Genomic DNA, 23,250 nt, shown 5'->3' with positions numbered 1-23,250 from the left:
AATTTTTTCCCCCTCCCCTAGACCACCATCTGTTGTTAACTATAACAACAAGTCCCCAGACTTTTTATCAAAATAATGACTTTCAAAAATAATTACTTTGTATCTCAAAATAATAAATTACTTTTCAAAATAATGAGAAACTTAATTAAATAATGAGAAACTATATCAAAATAATAGAACCTTTATCAAAAATAATGAGAAACTTTTCAAATTAATGAGAAACTATCAAAAATAATCAGAGACTATCAAAATAATGAGAAATTGTATCTAAATAATGACTTAGTATCTCAAAATTATGACAACCCTTTATCAAAAGCTGAATTTTATAAATACAGTTCTCAAAATACTGAGTTAGTAGCCTATCTGAAATTAACAGTCCGTATAATTTGAGAGCTCATTATTTTTGAAATACTAACTCATTTTGGATACTACAGTACGTCATTATTTAAAAAATACTAGGCATATGTATCAGTAAAATACCTTTTACATGATCTTTTTCATCACATTGGCAGAAATGGGCTCATAAAATTAGACTACAACAACAACGCTTGTTTCTATATGTGTTTGTAAAATGAAATTATTAAAATATAAAGTACCGGAGGAGGACGGGGACACGGGCCATCTGTGAGTCACCACGGTGCGGTGAGGTTCCGTCGGTCAGGACCGACGCACCGAGGAGCCGAGCGGAGCAGCAAATATGGTTGCAGATTACTGGGAGCCAGAAGGGACCTGGAGACTCTGTCAGACTGAACTGAGCTGAAGACAACCTGGGACCGACCGGGACAAACTCCTCCTGGTGAGTAATACACACCGCCGAGCGTCGTAAGCACCGGGGAAACCGTTTTATTACCATCTGGCTGAGTTGTTTGACGGCGCAGCAGCTTCAGAGCTAAACCCTGCCCGCCTCCGCTGCTATTTATAACACACTGATGACATTTACTGCAGTACATAGACGGGTCCCGTCCAATTCGACATACTGATACAGATACGTGTAGAGAAAAAACACAGGACATAGACGGGTCCCGTCCTCGACACTGATATGGAAGCGTAGAGAAAAACACACAGCACGTAGACTGCATCACAGAGAAAAACGTAAATATTAGCCTAGCTGGGGACATGTAGTTAGCTTGAATTATTTATGTTCAGTGAAATCTGTGTAACTGGTGCACCGCTACGTTGGTTAACATGATGCTAACGTTACAGGTAGAAAAAACCTGTCCGTTAGTCTTGTGTTAGCATGTTAGTTGTCAGGTGATAACCGTCAGCAAGCATGTTAGCCGTCAGGTAAATAATCTGTCATTCAGTCTTGTGTTAGCATGTTAGCTGCCAGGTAGATAACCTGTCATTCAGTCTTGTGTTAGCATGGTAGCTGTCAGGGTAGATAACCCGTCAGCCGCCTTGTGTTAGCATGTTAGCTGCCAGGTAGATAACCCGTCAGTCAGCCAGGTGTTAGCATGTTAGTTGCCAGGTAGCTAACCTGTCAGCCAGGTGTTAGCATGTTAGCTGCCAGGTTGATAACCCGTCAGCCAGGTGTTAGCATGTTAGCCGCCAGGGTAGATAACCTGTCAGTCAGCCAGCGTTAGCATGTTAGCTGTCAGGGTAGATAACCCGTCAGTCAGCCAGGTGTTAGCATGTTGGGGTTGTCAGGGTAGATAACCCGTCAAACAGGTGTTAACATGTTAGCTGCCAGGTAGCCAACCTGTCAGCCAGGTGTTAGCATGTTAGCTGTCAGGTAGATAACCCGTCAGTCAGCCAGGTGTTAGCATGTTAGCTGCAAGGTGGACAACCTGTCAGTAAAGCTTTGATTTATGGTTTCATGTTGAATCTACAATTGCCAAATAGTTTTATGTTTAATGGTGTGTAGGGTTTAGTGTGTTTTTACATTTAATGTTTGGTGTCATTGTTGTATTTAATGTTTTGGAGAAGCTAAAGACAAATTTCCACTAAGGTGGACAATAAAGTCTAATCTAATCTACACTATAGGTACAATAATATAGGTACGTGTAGATCCAGACCCTACACCGTAGCCTGATGTGCAATCTCCCCAGAAAAATGTAACCACACGCTGGCTGGGTTTGGTAGCCCCATTTCCCTCTACTCATTTCTGGGTTCTCCGTGAACAATATGAAATCGAGAAGAGTGAACTTTTGCCTGCATAAGATTTCCAACCGTGGTCAGAAAGCACAGCGGAGAGGTTTGTTGTTTTGTCTCCACCGCCAGTGTCGGGTAATCCAGAGCTAATCCCCGGGCCACCCATTTACTTGCTCTACCACACACACACACACACACACACACACACACACACACACACACACACACAAATCACAACCACATGCTTATAGTATGTAGTTGCATTAATAAATACACGCATGAGTAGTTTAGTACATATTATTTAATAGGCTGTATTTGAGCATTAAATATTCAAATATTTGAATATTTAAAAGAAAATCAAATGGCATTTGAATGGTATTATTGAGGAAGATTGACAGCACACACAATACGCCGTCAATAATACCATACCATACCCTATGCTATTCTCTTTAAAGAGATACGCTAGAACGACGCTAAAAAGGCGAGGCCACTTAGATGATTTAAAACCGCCCCAAAACTCCGGCATGGAAACACAGTGAGCTGTACAACCCACTATTGATTTAACGAAGCTTCATGCAAAGAATTTTGCCGAGGATTTTATTTCTAATCAAATTATTTGAGTTATTCGAGGAATGCTTTCAGCCCGCTACGATAACCATAAGTTAGCCTTTCACAGGTGTCAGCCTTTATATTTAATTTATATTACTCTAAACCACCTTCTGTAAAACCAACTGCACACTACTGTCTACACTGCACTAGATTTCTTGTCCTGTTCTTTGCACCACCTGTCTATACTTTGTATATCACATTGCACTTTTCTGCTCTTTTTGCACTAATGGTTGGACGAAAACTGCATTTCGCCTGTATTTTGCACTTATACCTGCACAGTGACAATAAAGTTGAATCTAACAGGATTCATACGCTTTGAAAACCTTGAAAAGTTATGAATTTGCATTTTACAAATTCCATAACGGGCCTGAAAGGTTTTGGAAAAGATAAAAGACCTGTGTTTTAAAAGTCATGGAATATTTTTTAACACCGCAGAAAATAATATGTGATTAGTTGTAAATGTATTTTCCCCGCGCCTTAACCCTCAACGTTGTATTCGGGAGCTTATATTACAAAATCCCACTATGAACCACATAAATTATCATTCATTTTATAGTTAAACCTCTGCGGTAAACTTTAACACAGATTTGTATTCTTATTGTATAATGTCGACTGACATTTTCAGGAACACACAGTCATGGAAATTTGCCGAAAAGTCATGGAAAAGTATTGGTTAAAATGCGATGAACCCTAATCTTATGGTGCGCTCTTTTTGTCTTGTAATCGCCATCAGTAGTCGAATGACATCGCATCCGTGTCAAAAAACGAATAACCTGGGTTGGTTGTTAAGTTTTGTCACACGATACCACGAGTCGGAGAAAAGATGGATTTTTGTAACATTTTTAGTAACATTTAGGATTCTATTCACCCAGTTATTGACATATTACACAAATATATTTCACAGTTTGATACATGAAAATTACGCTTTGATTAACGTTAACAACTCGGCTTAAAGCCATTGTTGTCATATAGCAACCGAGTGTCTCTAGCCAATTTCAGCGCCGTACAAAAAAATAACTAATCAGGTGGTATTTAACTCCCAATGAGACTGTAGAGACATGTCTATAGGTAGCAGTATACAGCACTATGTTTAACTCCTAATAAGACTGTAGAGACATGTCTATAGGGTAGCAGTATACATGTTTAACTGTTTAACCCTATAGGTAATACAGCACTATGTTTAACCCTAATAAGACTGAGACATGTCTAGGTAGCAGTATACAGCACTATACAGACTGTAGAGACATGTCTATAGGCCAGCACTATGTGTACTTCATTTGGTTACAACAACGACAAAAATGCTTAAAATTGTAGAAAACCACAATGTTTACTACGTGGTGATGCACAACGTAGCTATCTTTGAAAGTGAACTCGGGGTCCTCTGAGTTCAGACGACTTGATTTCGAGACATATATACGACTGGTGGCTTCTTTTACAACTTCCCGGTTCAGAACTCCGAAAAACGACTCAGAGATCGACTTCAGTGGACAAAAAGAACGCACCGCAATCTTCCTTTCCTGTGTTTACCTGTCCAGCTGTGGTCTCCAGGCTGGCGGCCCCGCCTTTAGAGTCACGCCCCCTGCCCCTCGGCCCCCATGGAGAGGATGAGGAAGATCAAACGGCAGCTGTCGCCACTCTGGGAGGGGTGGGGCCGGGGAGGGACCGGACGCCAAGTGACCTGACCAACCAGGAAGCGACATCACACAGTGACTCAGGTAACACGCACACGCACTCAGTAGCCTGTAAGTCCTGCACAGGTGCTGTCAGCAGGTAGGTGAATGTGATCATTGATCAAGGGTTCATACGCTTTGAAAAAGAAACTGAGGTGTTATGGAATTTGAAAATGCAAATTCCATAACAGGCCTGGCAAGGTTTTGGAAAAATAAAAAGACACAAAGTTTTGGCACTTAATGGAATTTTTATTAACACAGCATAATAATTTTATTTATTTATTTATTAATGAAAAAAATGTTTAATAAAAATGTATTTCATGTCGCCTTTTTACCTTAGCTCTATTCGGGGAGCGATATTACTTAATCCCACTATGAACCACATACATTGTCATTCATTTTATAGTTAAACCTCTGAGGGTACAACTTAACACAGATTAGTATTCTTATTGTATAATGTCGACTGACATTTTCAGGAACACATAGCCATGGACATTTTGCCAAGTCATGGAAAAGTATTGGTTGGGGCCAAGTTATGAACCCTGTTGATCCTCAACTAGGGTTTTTCAATAAATGTCTAACCATATTGTCAGGTGCATTTAGAGCACTGTTTCTGGAATGGGGGCACGCCATTTGTAGGGTTACTTTTGGAGTATTGCAGGGGATACATACCATTTTTTTTTTTTTTTAAATGTTTGTTTAAAAAATAAAATTCATGCATAATTCCCAAAATAATTCTTACACTATAATAATGAACACATTTTGTGATTTTTATGTTCACACTTGGTGTCTTTTTGACAAGAAAGTTGACCAAAGCGCTTTGTAAACAAGAAGAATAGGCTGGGCGGCTTTTTGGTTCCAAAGCAGACGAGAGAGTCTTTGTTGCTATAACAACAGCTACCGCCACAGTATCCAAGAGCGCTATGTGGAGCGTGCTAACGCTGGATAAACAAAGTGGTGGGAGCGAGCCAGAGAGAGGTGCTAACGTTAGATAAACAAAGAGGTGGAGTGAGCTAGAGAAAGAAACAGAGAGAGAGAGATTGGCATGGGGTACTTTCCATAAGATCATCTCTGATCTCTGGGGGTATGGTGAAGGGTATGTGATGATGGGGGGTATGGTGAAGGGTAAGTGATGATGGGGGGGGTATGGGTGGTGGTATGTTATGATGTGGGGTATGGTGAAGGGTATGTTATGATGTGGGGGGTATGGTGAAGGGTATGTGATGATGTGGGGTATGGTAAGGGTATGTGATGATGTGGGGTATGGTGAAGGGTATGTTATGATGTGGGGTATGGGTGAAGGGTATGTTATGATGGGGTATGGTGAAGGGTATGTGATGATGTGGGGGTATGGTGAAGGGTATGTGATGATGTGGGGGTATGGTGAAGGGTATGTGATGATGGGGGGTATGGTGAAGGGTATGTGATGAAGGGTATGTTATGATGTGGGGGTATGGTGAAGGGTATGTTATGATGTGGGGGTATGGTGAAGGGTATGTGATGATGGGGGGTATGGTGAAGGGGTATGTGATGATGTGGGGTATGGTGAAGGGTATGTTATGATGTGGGGGTATGGTGAAGGGTATGTTATGATGTGGGGTATGGTGGAGGGGTATGTGATGATGTGGGGGGGTATGGTGAAGGGTATGTGATGATGTGGGGTATGGTGAAGGTGTGATGATGTGGGGGTATGGTGAAGGGTATGTGATGATGTGGGGGTATGGTGAAGGGTATGTGATGATGGGGGTATGGTGAAGGGTATGTGATGATGTGGGGGTATGGGTGAAGGGTATGTTAGGATGTGGGGTATGGTGAAGGGTATGTTATGATGTGGGGGTATGGTGAAGGCATGTGATGATGTGGGGGTATGGTGAAGGGCATGTGATGATGTAGGGTATGGTGAAGGGTATGTTATGATGTGGGGTATGGTGAAGGGTATGTTATGATGGGGGGGTATGGTGAAGGGTATATGATGATGTGGGGGTATGGTGAAGGGTATGTGATGATGTGGGGGTATGGTGAAGGGTATGTTATGATGTGGGGGTATGGTGAAGGGTATGTTATGATGTGGGGTATGGTGAAGGGTATGTGATGATGTGGGGTATGGGTGAAGGGTATGATGATATGGGGGTATGGAAGGGTATGTGATGATGTGGGGTATGGTGAAGGGTATGTGGATGATGTGGGGGGTATGGTGAAGGGTATGTTATGATGTGGGGGTATGGTGAAGGGTATGTTATGATGTGGGGGGGTATGGTGAAGGGTATGTGATGATGTGGGGGTATGGTGAAGGTATGTGATGATGTGGGGTATGGTGAAGGGTATGTTATGATGTGGGGGTGGTGAAGGGTATGTTATGATGTGGGGGTATGGTGAAGGGGTATGTGATGATGTGGGGGTATGGTGAAGGGTATGTGATGATGTGGGGGTATGGTGAAGGGTATGTGATGATGTGGGGTATGGTGAAGGGTATGATGATGTGGGGGTATGGTGAAGGGTATGATGATGTGGCGGTGTGCTATTTAATTCCATTGTCAATAAATTTTATTTTTCTTTATTTATTTATTTTTCAAAAAAGTTCAATCTCAAAAAGACGCTCTTGAGCTGCAGAAAAAGAAGTAAACGGGGGCGCGAAAAAGCACCCACAACTTTTTTTGATAGCACGGTTTACTCCAGAGGATTATAGTGTAAAACAGACTAGGGCTGGCCAATGAATCAATTTTATCAATTAACTCGAATGTGTAGTTAACGCCGATTTTGTTTAAATGAAAATTGGTTTTCTCCTTAACATCTGCCAACGCTCCCCTCTGGGCCCCTGTAGCTCCCGAACTGGCTCAGCCCTCCCTCAGTTACGACGATGGAGCTTACTACATGTGTGCTACATTCAAGAGACCATGAGATGTTAATGTACAGTACAGGCCAAAGGTTTGGACACTTCTCATTCAATGTAAGTTTTTTTATTTTCATGACTATTTACATTGTAGATTCTCACTGAAGGCATCAAACTATGAATGAACACACATGGAATGATGTACTTAACAAAAAGTGTGAAATAACTGAAAACATGTCTTATATTTTAGATTCTTCACCTTGCTTTTTATTAATAAGGGAAATAATTCCACTAATTAACCCTGACAAAGCACACCTGTGAAGGTAAAACCATTTCAGGTGACTACCCCATGAAGCTCATTGAGAGAACACCAAGGGTTTGCAGAGTTATCAAAAAAGCAAAGGGTGGCTACTGAAGAATCTAAAATATAATTATATTATAATTATATATAAATATAATTAGGTTTTCATTTATTTCACACTTTTTTTAAGTACATAATTCCATATGTGTTCATTCATAGTTTTGATGCCTTCAGTGAGAATCTACAATGTAAATAGTCATGAAAATAAAAAGGAAACGCATTGAATGAGAAGGTGTGTCCAAACTTTTGGCCTGTACTGTACGCTACTCAGCAGCAGGTGAAAATAGGGGCAAGGTTAACAACTAAAGTCAAAATGATTTGAAGTGAATTACCTGTATGTGTGAAAAACAGCTTTATCTTTTTTTTCCGCTTTTTTTTGTTATTTTTCCCGAAATTGGCTTGAATAATCACAATGGTATGGACGTGCGCGGCCCGTGGTGGTGCAAGCGTATGTATGAGTCTAAACAAAATAAAGTTAAAACTTGTTTTGAACAATTTTCTTTGTCCTCTGCAGATTGATTTTAAGTAGGGGGGAATCGATTTAAATCCTAAATCGGATTTTGGTGAAAAAAATCTGGGATTGTTTTCTTAGGCCATATCGCCCAGCCTTAAGTGAATCCCAAAATCTCCTGAATATTGGCACTGCCATCTGGTAACGTTGGAGCCAGAGTCTGCGCAGTAGTGATCGGGCAGTGGAGTCGCGGTTTGAAAGTCCCGCCCACATACACACCGCCCGACCAATCGTGGAGACCAGCTGTCAATCATGACGCTTTCACCCGTTATTTCACACCATGAAATGACTAATAAAACCAAACTGATCACAAAAAAATCAACACTTGAACACACATCAGCATGATCAGAGCTACCTAAATGTATCCAGATGTTTTGGCTTCACTTGTGCATCAGCCCTTTGTCCGAACTTCCAAGTATGCAAGAACTTGGTATTAGGAAAAATCAGTTAAAGGGACTCCTCCTTCTGATTTTGATTGGTTGGTTGATTTAAGATTTTGATTGGTTGTCTGTTGGAAGTATCAATCAGTGAATCAATCTGCTGCTCTGATCTGATGGCACCTGTTTATTTTATTTTCTTTTCTACCCTTTTTCCACAAAATCAACCAATCAACATCCTCCATCATTCCTCCATCTTCTCTCCATTGTCTCTATCTCATCCCTCCATCTTTTCCCATCTCTCCCTCATCTGTTTATCATCTCTATCATCTCTCCTTCCCCTCCCTCCATCATCTCCCTCACCCTCCATCATCTCTCCATCATCTCTCCTCATCTTCTCTCATCATCTCTCCATCTTCTCTCATCATCTCTCCCTCATCTCTCCATCATCTCTCCCTCATCTTCTCTCCATCGCCTCTCCATCTTCTCATCATCTCCCTCCATCTCTCATCATTCCTCCTCATCCTCCATCATCTCTCCATCATCTCTCCCTCATCTCCCATCATCTCTCCCTCATCTCTCCTTCATTCCTCCATCATCTCCCTCATCCCTCCATCATCTCTCCATCATCTCTCATCATCTCTCTCTCATTCCTCCTTCATCCCTCCATCATCCTTCCATCATCTCTCCCTCATCCCTCCATCATCCCTCCATCATCTTCTCTCCATCATCCTCTCTTCATCATCTCTCCATCTCCCTCATCTTCTCTCCCCATCTTCTCTCCATCATCTTCTCTCCTCCATCTCTCATCATCTCTCATCATCTCTCCATCATCTCTTCATCATCTCTCCCCTCATTCCTCCATCATCTCCTCATCCCTCCATCGTCTCCCTCATCTCTCCCTCATCTGTCCATCATTCCTCCATCTTCTCTCCCTTCATCTCACCATCATCCCTCCATCATCTCTCCCACATCATCTCCCCCATCTCTCCATCATTCCTCCATCTTTTCTCCTTCATCTCCCCCATCATCCCTCCATCATCTCTCCCTCATCTTCTCTCCCTCATCTCCCTCATCCCTCCATCATCTCCCTCATTCCTCCATCATCTCGCCCTCATCTCCCCATCTTCTCTCCATCATCCCTCCATCACCTCTCCATAATCCTCCATCTCCCCTCATCTCCCCATCATCCCTCCATCATCTCTCATAATCTCTCCCTCATCTCTCCCTCATCCCTCCATCATCTCTCTGTCATTCCTCCATCTCTCCATCATCTCCCCTCATTCCTCCATTATCTCTCCCCTCATCCCTCTATCATCTCTTCCTCATTCCTCCATCATCTCTCCCTCATCCCTCCATCATCTCTCCCTCATCCCCCTCCATCATCTCTCCCATTCCTCCATCATCTCGCCCCTCATCCCCATCATCCCTCCATCTTCTCTCCATCTTCTCTCCATCATCCCTCCATCATCTCTCCATCTTCTCTCCTCATCCCTCCATCATCTCCCCATCATCCCTCCATCATCTCTTCATCATCTCTCCCCTCATATTCTCTCCATCATCTCTCCATCTTCTCTCATCATCTCTCCCCTCATCCCTCCCTCATCTCTCCATCTTCTCATCATCTCTTCCTCATCCCTCCATCATTCCTCCACCATCTCTCCATCATCTCTCCCTCATCCTTCCATCATCTCTCCCTCATCCCTCCTTCATCCCTACATCATCTCTCCATCATCTCTCTATCACCCCATCATCCCTACATCATCTCTCCATCATCCCTCCATCTTCTCTCCATCATACCTCCCTCATCCCATCATCCCTCCATCTTCCTCCATCTTCTCTCCTCATCCCTCCATCATCCCTCCCTAATCCCCCATCAGAGGTGATGTCTCTTTCGTAGTTCTTCTGGAAGTTTGAAGGTCCGAGGTTCCTCTTCCTCCGCTCAGTCTCTCCTTCAGTCGCACAGCAGCTCGCTGAGGAAACCTCGCGACCTCGGACGCAGCCTGAGCTCCTACCTCAACCACACCGCCGACTGGGTACTGAAACTGCACATTCACTGTCCATTAATCTGTCCATTACTTTCCACGATTAATGGATTAGTTGTTTGGTCTATAAAATGTCATAAATGGTAAAAATGTCAATCAGTGCAAAAATCATAAATCACAGTTATTATGTTAAATATTGAAAGCATGATTATTTACTTATTGACTTTGGAAAGATGTTGCATTTATCACATCAACAGTGAAAACACCTTGCACTGTGACATTTCCTTAATACTTTACCCGTTGAACTTTTTCAATTCCCTTCAGAACACGAGACAAACTGTGCAAAAATAATAGTTTTTCCTATTACATTGTTTTTTCTCTATTACATTGTTTAGTAACACTTTACTTGAAGGTATCTACACTTTACTTGAAGGTATCTACATGTCATGAACACATGACATGGTCATGACACGTGAACACGTAAACGCATGAACCCTAACTTGCAGGGGCGGAGCTAGACTCCGAGCACAGTGGGGCGGAGCTTCATCATGGGGCCCTCTGCTATCAAGTCATTTTAAAATTAAAACTGTTAAAAAAAAACAAAAAATAAAGACTTGTTGAGCCAAGTCAGCTTATGTGTCAAATTAAACACAAAGAAAAGACACATTTTTGACAAGTTTGTATTGATGAACAAAGAAAACAGTTTGCCAATCAAGTAAAAAAACGTTGCTGAACAGGCCAAATGAGCTCAATCAGTGCCACACTATATAACTGACATGGCACTATTTTATATGTGTGTGTGTGTGTGTGTGTGTGTGTGTGTGTGTGTTCAGAGATCGTCCATGAGGATGTGAAGATGAGTTCAGACGGAGAAAGTGATCTGGCTTCTTCTTCAGACGGGCAGCTCAGAGTCCAGTTAAAAGTGAGACTGAGAAACAAGAAGATCTCAACTGAGGTACATATATATATATATATACACATACACACACACACACACACACACACACACACACACACACACACACACGCAGCAACAAACACACACACAGCAACGCTCACACACACACACACACACAGCAATGCACACAGCAACACACACACACACAGCAAAGCACACAGCAACACACACACACACACACACACAGCACACACACACAGCAACACACACACACACACACACACACAGCATCACAAAATTATAACACACACACAGCAACACACAATTATAACAAACACACAGCAACACACACACACACAACGCACGCACATTTATAGCAACACACACACAGCAACACACACACAACACACAATTTATAACACACACACACATACAATGTTATAAAACGTCCTTTTATTTTTTATTTATGACACAATTTCATACTTTTACTAATTGTTATGGTTTATTGGCTCACATTATATAATAAGAACTTGAATATACTGCAAGAAATGACATCACAAGAAGTAAAATCCCAGCGTAGGCTCTGGTGGCCTGTTCCTATTCTTGGAGGTCAAAGGGTTAAAATGTAACGAGTAGTTTGTGAGATTAGCTGTTACCTCCTGATGGAGATTGATGATAATTCTTATGATCTAATTATGATCTTACTGTTTGTTTTCTCTTTTTCTCTGTTTCTCTGTTGTGTATCAGGACATTAACAAACGTCTCTCACATCCGGCGACATTCGTCTTCCGGATGGTTACCTGGAGAAGTTTAATATGATTGGTCCAGCGTTGTTCGAACAGCCAATCAGCAGACGGCTCGCAGAGTGTCTCTGGTGCGCCTACCTTCTTCTACTCTACCTGTTTCTATTGTGTTATTAGGTGTTTTAATTAATACAGATTATATTAACCTTCTCATCTGTCTGTCTCTGTGTTCTCTCTGTCTGTCTTTCTGTCTTTTCTGTCTCTCTCTCTCCCTCTGTCTCTCCCTCTGTCTGTCTCTCTCCCTCTCTGTCTGTCTGTCTGTCCCTCTCTCTGTCTGTCTGTCTATCTCCTCTCTCTCTGTCTGTCTCTCTCCCTCTGTCTGTCTACCTCCCTCTCTGTTTTTCTGTCTCCCCTCTCTGTTTCTCTGTCTCTCTGTCTGTCTCTCTCCCTCCCTGTGTTTCTGTCTCTCTGTCTGACTGTCTGTCTGTCTGTCCTCTCTCTCTGTTTCTCCCTCTGTCTCTCTGTCTGTCTGTCTCTCTGTCTGTCTGTCTATCTCCTCTCTCTGTCTGTCTGTTTCTCTCTCTGTCTGTCTGTCTCTCTGTCTGTGTCTCTGCAGTCAGAGATTGGTTTTGGGAAACTGGAGACGACATCAAACTGGACAAACTGGGAGAGGTGAGGACTCGCCTGATTGTAACTTTGTTGATTTGAACAGACCAAACAGTTGGAATCAAACCCTCTCTGCCCGTCTCCTCTCTGCCTGTCTCTCTCTCTCTCTCTCTCTCTTTTGCCTGTCTCTCTGCAGGGGACCTACGCTACAGTGTATAAAGGTCGCAGTAAACTGACTGATAACCTGGTGGCTCTGAAAGAAATTCGCCTGGAGCATGAAGAAGGGAGCTCCGTGTACTGCCATCAGAGAAGGTACCGCAGTACTAATACAACAGTAGGGCTGGGTATCAATCAGAAGTTTTACTTGTACCGATTCCATGAATTCGATACTGGTTCCTGAACTTTTTCGAGACCAACATGAGTAATATGTTATTCAAACAGTCTTTTAGTTAGACGATGGTTTTTTATTGGCTGTCTGATTTTATGCAACTGTGTTTTTTCTTATGTCTTTTATTTATTATGTTTCATTTTGAGCGACTTTGAGTTCGTGGAAAATTCAATTTATTATTTTATTGTGAAAAATTGTCGGGAAAAAAACTGTAAAAAAAGGCCCACCAAAAAAAAAACGTTGGAAAAAGGGCCAAAAACCCTCAAAAAAGGCGACAAAAAAATCTAAAAGAAGCAACAAAAAAACTAAGGAAAAAACCTCCAGAAATTATTTTCTCCAAAAACACCTCCATAAAAGTATTTAGTCAGCCACCAGTTGTGCAAGTTCTCCCACTTAAAAAGATGAGAGGCCTGTAATTTTTCATCATAGTTACACTTCAACTGAGAGACAAAATGAGAAAAAGAAATCCAGAATATCACATTGTAGGATTTTAATGAATTTATTTGCAAACTATGGTGGAAAATAAGTATTTGGTCAATTACAAAAAAGTTCATCTCAATACTTTGTTATATACCCTTTGTTGGCAATGACAGAGGTCAAACGTTTTCTATAAGTCTTCACAAGGTTTTCACACACTGTTGCTGGTATTTTGGGCCCATTACTCCATGCAGATCTCCTCTGGAGCAATGATGTTTTGGGGCTGTCACTGGGCAACACAGACTTTCAACTCCCCTCCAAAGATTTTCTATGGGGTTGAGATCTGGAGACTGGCTCAGGACCTTGAAATGCTTCTTACGGGCCACCCTTCGTTGCCAGGGCAGTGTATTTGGGATCATTGTCATGCTGAAAGACCAGCCACGTTTCATCTTCAATGCCCTTGCTGATGGAAGGAGGTTTTCACCAAAAATCTCACGATACATGGCCCCATTCATTTCTTTTTCCTTTACACGGATCAGTCGTCCTGGTCCCTTTGGCGGAAAAACAGCCCCAAAGCATGATGGTTCCGCCTGAACATGTACTGGCTTAAGCAGGGGGACAATGTCTGGCACTTTCAGGATTTGAGTCCCTGGTGGCGTAGTGTGTTACTGATGATAGCCTTTGTTCCTTGTGTCCCAGCTCTCTGCAGGTCATTCACTAGGGTCCCCTTGATTCTGGGATATTTGCTCACTGTTCTTGTGATCATTTTTGACCCCAGGGGTGAGATCTTATGTTTAGCCCCAGATCGAGGAGATTATCAGTGGTCTTGTATGTCTTCCATTGTCTAATAATTGCTCCCACAGTTGATTTCTTCACACAAGCTGCTTACCTATTGCAGATTCAGTCTTCCCCAGCCTGGTGCAGGTCTACAATTTTGTTTCTGGTGTCCTTTGACAGCTCTTTGGTCTTAGCCATAGTGGAGTTTGGAGTGTGACTGTTTTAAGTTGTGGACAGGTGTCTTTATACTGATAACAAGTTCAAACAGGTGCCATTAATACAGGCAACGAGTGCAGGACAGAGGAGCCTCTTAAAGAAGAAGTGACAGGTCTGTGAGAGACAGAAATCTTGCTTTTTTGTAGGTGACCAAATAATTATTTTACCGAGGAATTTACAAATGAATTCATTAAAAATCCTTTGTTTTTCTCATTTTGTCTCTCATAGTTGAAGTTTACCAATGATGAAAATTACAGGCCTCTCATCTTTTTAGAGTGGGAGAACTTGCACAATTGGTGACTGACTTATTTTTGCCCCACTGTAAATTACGCCCATATAAGTCATATGTGTCCGTGTGTGTCCGTGTGTCTGTGTGTGTCTGTGTGTGTCTGTGTGTGTCTGTGTGTCTGTGTGTGACTGTGTGTGACTGTGTGTGACTGACTGACTGACTGTGTTCTCCTCAGTTTTCCCTGTTGAAGGATCTGAAACACGCCAACATTGTCACGCTTCATGACATCATCCACACATGGAAGTCTCTCACGCTGGTGTTTGAGTATCTGGTGAGACACACACACACACACACACACACACACACACACACACACACACACATGTCATTATTTGGTGTATTGAGCCTTAATCATGTTTGTTGTGTGTTTCAGACAAAGATCTGAAACAGTATCTGGACGACTGTGGAAACATCATCCATATCTCACAACGTCAAAGTGAAAAACTTTTAACGTAAAATCAAAAATCGAAACCCCCGCAGGCTTTAACATATTTGTCGGTTTATTTTTTACTTGACAGCAGCTCTCTGACCTGGATTTATTTAATCTGAAATCATTCAAATTAATTTACCTGTGAGTCTTTCTGCTGTTTTTCTCGTCTCCTCAGCTCTTTCTCTTCCAGTTGCTGCGAGGTTTGTCATTTGTCATCAGAGGAAAGTTCTCCGAGACCTTAAACCCCAAAACCTGCTGATCAGCAGCGGGGTGTGCTCAAACTGGCAGACTTTGGTGAGTTCACTGCGTGTGTGTGTGTGTGTGTGTGTGTGTGTGTGTGTGTGTGTGTGTGTGTGTGTGTGTGTGTGTGTGTGTGTGTGTGTGTGTGTGTGTGTGTGTGTGACTAGTGATTTATAAGCAACGGTTTCTTGCAGATTGTCACGTTACTGAGAACCAGCTGTTAGAAGGTAATCTTTAAGTTGATGCTAACTCTGACAGCTGTGGGGCAGCTAACATTAACTTAAGCTGTCTCCATGAAGCTCCCAGCTAAGCTAATGTTACTATACCTCACGAGCGAGCTAACTAATGATAACATAAGCTCTTTGGATCGGTGGAAGTCGATTTTAAAAGTCATGTTAAAACTATTTCCCATCCTTCGTTACGATTTCCCCTTTGTACTAAGTTAACTTTCGGTATATACGGTTAGCTCCGTAATGTACTAACATATGGCACGTAACGTTAGCTTAGACCTCTCACAATGCCCTTGTGTTTCACTCCCGCTAGTTATTGTTCATAGGACGTGACATAGTGACACATGCGGGGTAGGCCAAAGGCGAGAAGAGGGAGATTAGCTAACGTTTGCCAACATATTTATAAAAAGTCACATTCGAATAGTAATTTCAGCATTCTAATAGTATTGATTTTTTTACTGTTTCAAATTTCTCGTATTTGTTCTAACCCCTAGTGTACATGCAAACATTAAAAGTTTCTCTGCAGAGTGAATACAGGTCTCAACTCCATTATAACAGGCTCCCTGTACTGTTATTTGGGGGACGGTGTGGTTCAGAACAAGACGGAGTGAAGTATATTGAAAGGTTTTGGATGAATTGCTGTCAGATTTAATTCACGATTTGATTGATGACAATAAATTTGCATAGACCTGCTCACTGTTCTAAAAACACTTTTAGTGGTTTATCTAAGAGTAGTTTTCTCAACCCTATTTTTATATGATTTTGTGTCTAAGTGACTGATGGTAACAACAATCTTTGAAATTGTTCCAGTATTAGCAAGACCGGAAACTGCTGCAATGTAACCCTATGGGACAATTACGCACCTTCAATTTCTGTCCACTTAAAAGATCTGTTTTTGCCGCTGTCAAGGCTCAGATGATCGTTATGGGTCTGACAACATTATGGAAAGTGACCTTTTAGTTAAAGTAAAGATCCTTTTAGTTTAACATGAAAATCACAATCACCAAACCCACCAGACTCCATGTAAATAAACAGGGATTTTATCATCATTAAACACACTTTATTCAAAGTCAACGGAAACAAAATAAAACTATCAAAAGCTGTCTTGGGTCATCTTTCCACTGTTCCAACAATCACCACTGTGGTTTGGTTGAAAATGCCTTTAATTCACCCATTTACATGTGGAAATATGCTGGCTCTATACGCGCTAAAAGCCCTCATTATTTACATGGGGTCTGGTGAGTGTGTTGATGGCGTTTTCGGGGTTTCATGTTAAACAAAAGGATCTTACTCTTTAACTAAAAGGTCTATCTCTGTAGGGATCCTTTTCCATAATGTTGTCAGACATTTAGAATAATAATCTGAGCCTGTCAGCTGCAAAAAACAGAACTTTAGTGGACAGAAATTGACAATCCACATTTGCCCTGTATGATTGCATTGCAGCCCGTTCACGACTGCTGATTACAGCCAATTGCAAATTTTTTTTTTTGTTCACATTAAGTCACTTAGACACCAATGCATGGGAAAATAGGGTCCATGTTAAAAAAATTAAAAATTACCCTTTAAGACAGATGCACTTCAGGTTTTTGAGACATCTATATTTGTTCCTGTGGAGGATGAATTGACTTATTGTAAATTGCTTTGGATGTAATGTTGGTGTGTGTGTGTGTGTGTGTGTGTGTGTGTGTTTTTGTTTTCAGGTTTGGCTCGAGCGAAGTCAATCCCGACAAAGACGATACTCTAATGAGGTGGTGGTGACGTGTGGTACCGACCGCGGACATCCTGCTGGGCAGCACTGACTACTCCACTCACATCGACATATGGTCGAGATACTGTCCTGTTGTAGTTAGGGATGCACCGAATCCAGGATTTGGCTTCAGATTCGGCTGAATTTTGGGCTTTTGACGGGATTCGGTTTCTGCGAACCTTAGAATTTCTTCCCAGCGGGCCGAAACCTCGCTATGCACTCGTGGCGCTCGGCTGGTCGCCATAACGACGGGCGCCGTTAGTTACGGGAAGGTGTTTCGTAGGTGGAGGCGTTCAATGCAGCAGGCGGTGAGAAAGTGGACATGGTCTGGCAGAACCTTCAGTCAAAAGAAGACCATTCAAGTCAGCTACATGTTCAATCTGTTCAATGCTGATTGGTCCGTGGTGGCGAGGACCCAAACTATACACAACATGGCCGATGTTACAACATCTGGTCTGAAACATCTGGAAGAATACGGGTTGTGCAGAAGGAATCTCAGACAGCAGACAGAATGCAGCAACTTCAGGTACAGCAAAGGAAGGACAGTCACTGCTAAAAACTGGTGTTAACCAGACAACCATTACCAGCTTATTACACTGCTGTGGGCGTTGTTTACTTCATTAATATGTTTACTGTGTTAATGGACTGAGGATGGGAGGAGGATTCGTTTTGGATTCGACAGAATCTTAAGCAGTGGATTCGGTATTCGGCCAAACTCAAAAATCTGGATTCGGTGCATCCCTAGTTGTAGTAAACCGTAGTACTACTACAAGTTGTTGACTCTGTGACCAGCTGAGTAAAACCTTGTTGTCAAAACAACAAACATTCTTTGTCTGTGTTAGATATGAACTGAATCTTACGGGGCTTTTACACCTGCCTCATTTAGTTCGTTTGAATCGCACCAGAGTTTGTTTTCCCCTCTTGGTGCAGTTCGTTTGGGCAGGTGTAAGCGTGGCAGTCGCTTTTCGATGCGCAACAAAAATGGACCAAACAAACGTGCGAGACCACCTTGAAGACGTGAGGCCCTATCTTGCACCTGGCGCAAAGCCCCGCATGAAGTGTCTTAGCTAGTTTAAGACCCGGCGCGGTTATCAATTTCCTATCCAGCATCCACATCGCTTTAAATAACAAAAAGCACCTGCGGCGATCTGTGGCCATGGCGTGCTGGTCTTACAGGAGGTGTGTTCAAGTGCATTCTGGGCGTGCTGGTCTTACAAGGAGGTGTGTTCAGGTGCATTCTGGGCGTGCTGGTCTTACAGGGAGGTGTGTTCAGGTGCATTCTGGGCGTGCTGGTCTTACAGGGAGGTGTGTTCAGGTGCATTCTGGGCTGGTGGTCTTACAAGGAGGTGTTTCAGGTGCATTCTGGGTGTTCTGGTCTTACAGGGAGGTGTGTTCAGGTGCATTCTGGGCGTGCTGGTCTTACAGGGGAGGTGTGTTCAGGTGCATTCTGGGCGTGCTGGTCTTACAGGAGGTGTGTTCAGGTGCATTCTGGGCGTGCTGGTCTTACAGGGAGGTGTGTTCAGGTGCATTCTGGGCGTGCTGGTCTTACAGGGAGGTGTGTTCCAGGTGCATTCTGGGCGGCTGGTCTTACAGGGAGGTGTGTTCAGGTGCATTCTGGGTGTTCTGGTCTTACAGGGGAGGTGTGTTCAGGTGCATTCTGTGCTGGTCTTACAGGGAGGTGTGTTCAGGTGCATTCTGGGCGTGCTGGTCTTACAGGAGGTGTGTTCCAGGTGCATTCTGGGCGTGCTGGTCTTACAGGGAGGTGTGTTCAGGTGCATTCTGGGCGTGCTGGTCTTACAGGGAGGTGTGTTTTAGGTGCATTCTGGGCGTGCTGGTCTTACAGGGAGGTGTGTTCAGGTGCATTCTGGGCGTATTGCTATCTTGAGGCAGCGGAAGTGATCGCTCCATTGACCAACAACAACCTGGTCTAAAGTCAATAAAGCAGCATTTCATTGTTATTTTAACAGAGCATTAGTAAAATGCTCCCTATTGGCTCGATGCACAGCGTGTACACTATGCTTGTTACACACACAGGGACACACAGCAACACACACACACACATGCAGAAGATTACAAATAAAATATTATGGTGCAAATCCTCCATCATAATCTGTCTCTTTCTTCCTGTCTGCCTGCCTGCCTTTCTCTGTCTGTGTGCCTGTATGTCTGTTTCTGCCTGCCTGCCTGTCTGACTGCCTGTCTGTCTGTCTCTCCCTGTCTTTCTGCCTGTCTGTCTGTCTGTCTGTCTCTCTGTCTGTCTGTCTGTCTTTCTCTCCCTGTCTGTCTTTCCCTGTCTGTTTGCCTGCCTGCCTGTCTGTCTGTCTGTCACTCCGTCTCTACCTGTCTGTCTGTCTGTAGGGGTGTTGGAATGTATCTTCTATGAGATGGCGACAGGTCGGCCTTTTGTTTCCTGGTTCCACGGTGGAGGAGGGCTTCACTTCATTTTAAACTCCTGGGTGAGAACCAATCAGCTTCTGTTATTTTTATTACTAATAAACTGTTGCTGTGTCTCAAACCTCACACTTCAGTATACTGCTAATGTGCACCACCACTTCCTGCCGTGGTACCCACTTTCGATGGTTAGTGTCGTCCCAAACGGACCACTTACGTTAAAACTCTTACCGGAAATAACGAAAGCGATCGGCTCGCCACGCCGCCTCTGAAAATCTGGCCAAAAATCTCTTTAAACTGACCTTTGTTGATCTGAGATGAAGACAGATTCAGCAACAGCGACCTATTTCTCGCTTAAAATGTTTTCAGAAACACGTTTAGGTGAACTGTTTTCGTAAAAACGAGATCGTATATTCTGAACGAGCCGGCGTTATGCTCTGTTGTAAAATCCGGGAGAAGCCAGACCCGTGTGGCGTTAGTCAATCAGCTGCTGGTCCACGCACGGAGATGAGAAGGTATGTATTGACTTGTCTTACTCTGGGGTTACGGTGAATAAGCTAAAGTCCCAATAAGTCCTGTTCCTTTAAAACTAAGTGCTTGAAGTGTGCAAGTAGGCGGTTTGAGACACAGCCCTGTGTCTTTGATGTATTTTGTCTTTTGATGTATTTTGTCTTTGATGTATTTTGTGTGTGATTGTGTGCAGGGACTCCCAGAGCAGAGCTGGCCGGGGTCAGCTCTAATGACGAATTGGGGTATACAACTATCCTCAGTACAGAGCAGAGAGACTGAGTAACCACACTCCCAGGTACACAAATCGTGCCACACACACAGTACCTAACCGTATCACACACAGAGTACAATAACCGCATTGACACACAGTACACAACCGTACTACACACCGTAAAGTCCTTGTTGTTAGTTTCACACATTGACATGAGTCCGTGTAAAAACTCCCAGAAGCAGAAACTGAAGCGTGTGTGTGTGTGTGTGTGTGTGTGTGTGTGTGTGTGTGTGTGTGTGTGTGTGTGTGTGTGTGTGTGTGTGTGTGTGTGTGTGTGTGTGTGTGTGTGTGTGTGTGTGTGTGTGTGTGTGTGTGTGTGTGTGTGTGTGTGTGTGTGTGTGTGTGTGTGTGTGTGTGTGTGTGTGCTATATTTTTGGGGTCGAAAAACCGGAGAATATAGTATCCTTGTGGGGTTCACAGCCTTGTGGGGACAAATGCTGGACCCCACAAAGGTTGAAGGGCTGTTTGAGGGTTAAGACTGGTTTTAGGATTAGGGTTAGAATAGGTTAAGGTTGAGGTTAGGCATTTAGTTGTGATGGGTAAGGGGCTAATGCATTATATCGTGATGGGTCCCCACAAAGATAGTAAAAACAAAGTGTTTGTATGTGTGTGTGTGTGTGTGTGTGTTGTAGACTCAGCAGTGAAGGGTGACCTGTTGTCAAAGTTCCCAGCAGGTCAGTAAACATCTCTTTACTGTTTTTTTTTTTTTTGGATCGACACACGTTTGCGTCTGTATGCACGAATTTCCCCATAACGCCTGCCTAAAGGGAATAAAAAGTGAGAACGCAACGAACGCCACTTTTTGCTTTTTTATTTTATTCAGACGTTCCTGGCTTCAAACATATCCTAAGATTTTATCTTTTTGTATTAATTTTACAGTTGTTGGGTCTCCATTTTTTACCATTTTCTCATGTGAAGCACTCTGTGAATGTCTTTTAATCCAATTAACTGTTTGTATTCAGAGATTTGAACTGAGATAATGATTTAATGTTCACGAGCTGAACTCCGATGTCAGACTGTGGGGATCGACGGGATGTGACATCCGCTCTGGCATCCGATAACGTTTTGACTTCAAACTTTTAGTTTGAAGGAAGAAAGAGGATCTCAGCAGCCGAAGTCGATGAATCATCGTTATTTCAGTAACCTTGGAAACAAAGTGACCTCGTTAGCTGACAGTGAGTTTAAACACCTCGACCTTTTTGACCCATGTTTTTTAATCTCAGATGTCACTGTGTGCCGCCAGACATCACAAAGTCTTCGCGTAAGTGTTTCAGCCCGCGTCCATCTTCAGTCTGCCGGAGATTCAACTGGAAAAGAAACGATCAGACCAGCAGTCACCTCCAGGTAACACACACACACACACACACACACACACGTTGTATCACTATCTTTGTGGGGTCTTGCCATTGACATAATGCATTCGAGCCCCTTACCATAACCTTTAACCATCACCACTAAATGCCTAACCTTAACCCTCACCTTAACCATCACAATAAATGCCTAACCTAACCCTCACCCTACCTTTAACCATCACAACTAAATACTAACCTAACCCTTACCCTCACCATAACCCAATTCTAACCTAATCCTAAAACCAAATCTGTAACCATCAAAACAGCCCTTTAACCTTGTGGGGTCCAGTATTTCCCCACAAGGCTGTGCAGACCCCACAAGGATACTGTATTTCTCCCGGTTTTGGACCCCCACAAATATAGTAAAACAGGCACACACACACACACACACACACACACACACACACACACACACACAGTCTTGTATTCCCCAGACCTACATATCCACAGCGCTGTGGAGAAAGGAGGAAAAGAGGCTCCATCATTCGCCTTGGCGTCTTCCCAGTGTATCTCCGTGTTTACTTCGGCCCATACAGCAATCCCACCCATCGTCCCAAAACCTCTTAGAGAGGAAATGACCTAAACATATTCTTTGTAAATCTTTTTACAATCATTCCTCAAATTAACCGAGCAGTCCTGCCTTGTTGCACCATCCAAATTTTCTTCAAAACTTGACATTTTCAGCATGTAGCTCGCTAGTTTTAAAGTTTAAAAGTTCTTTTTTGTTGCTGTCAGCCTCAGGTGATTATTCTAAGTGACAAAATAATGGAGAGGATCCAAACAGAGATAGATTCTTTTAGTTAAAAGAAAAGATCCTTTTTACTTAACATGAAAAAAAAAAAAATCGCTATCGCCAAACTCCGTAGACTCAAGTTTAAATACTATATGTTACAGTTTTAGGTCTGTAGCCTCATTCGCCTAATGTGGACCAGCCATAAAGCACAGAAAAGCAGATCGACCCCTCCCAGCTTGCAGGTCCAGTTTCCAACTACTGCCCTCTGAAAGAGAGTCCAAAGTCTCAGGGGCAAAAAAAATCCCGCTTTTGTAACAGTACTTACCCTGCCACTATTGGGGTTCATTAATGCCCAGTAACAATACTTACCTGTCACTATTAGGTCCTTAATGCTCAATAACAGTACTTACCCTGTCACTATTAGGGCTCAATAACAGTACTTACCCTGCCACTATTAGGCTCCTTAATACTCAGTAACAGTACTTACCCTGTCACTTTAGGCTCATAATGCTCAATAGCAACAGTACTTACCCTGTCACTATTAGGCTCCTTAATGCTCAATAACAGTACTTACCCTG

At 42.9% G+C, this 23,250-nt stretch overlaps 2 pseudogenes; both read left to right on the top strand.

Annotated features, from left to right (window-relative positions):
* Nucleotides 1-7,268, top strand: part of LOC114550492 (pleiotrophin-like) — a 41,963-nt pseudogene extending 34,695 nt beyond the window's left edge.
* A 705-nt stretch (nt 7,269-7,973) lies between these two features.
* LOC114550491 (cyclin-dependent kinase 16-like) lies at nt 7,974-22,517 on the top strand (annotated as a pseudogene).
* Nucleotides 22,518-23,250: the final 733 nt, after the last annotated feature.

Source organism: Perca flavescens, chromosome 23 (assembly GCF_004354835.1).
Source record: "Perca flavescens isolate YP-PL-M2 chromosome 23, PFLA_1.0, whole genome shotgun sequence".
In the NCBI taxonomy this organism is placed as follows: domain Eukaryota; kingdom Metazoa; phylum Chordata; class Actinopteri; order Perciformes; family Percidae; genus Perca; species Perca flavescens.
Note: the sequence above shows the minus strand (reverse complement) of the source record. Positions and strands in the feature narration are given on the sequence as shown.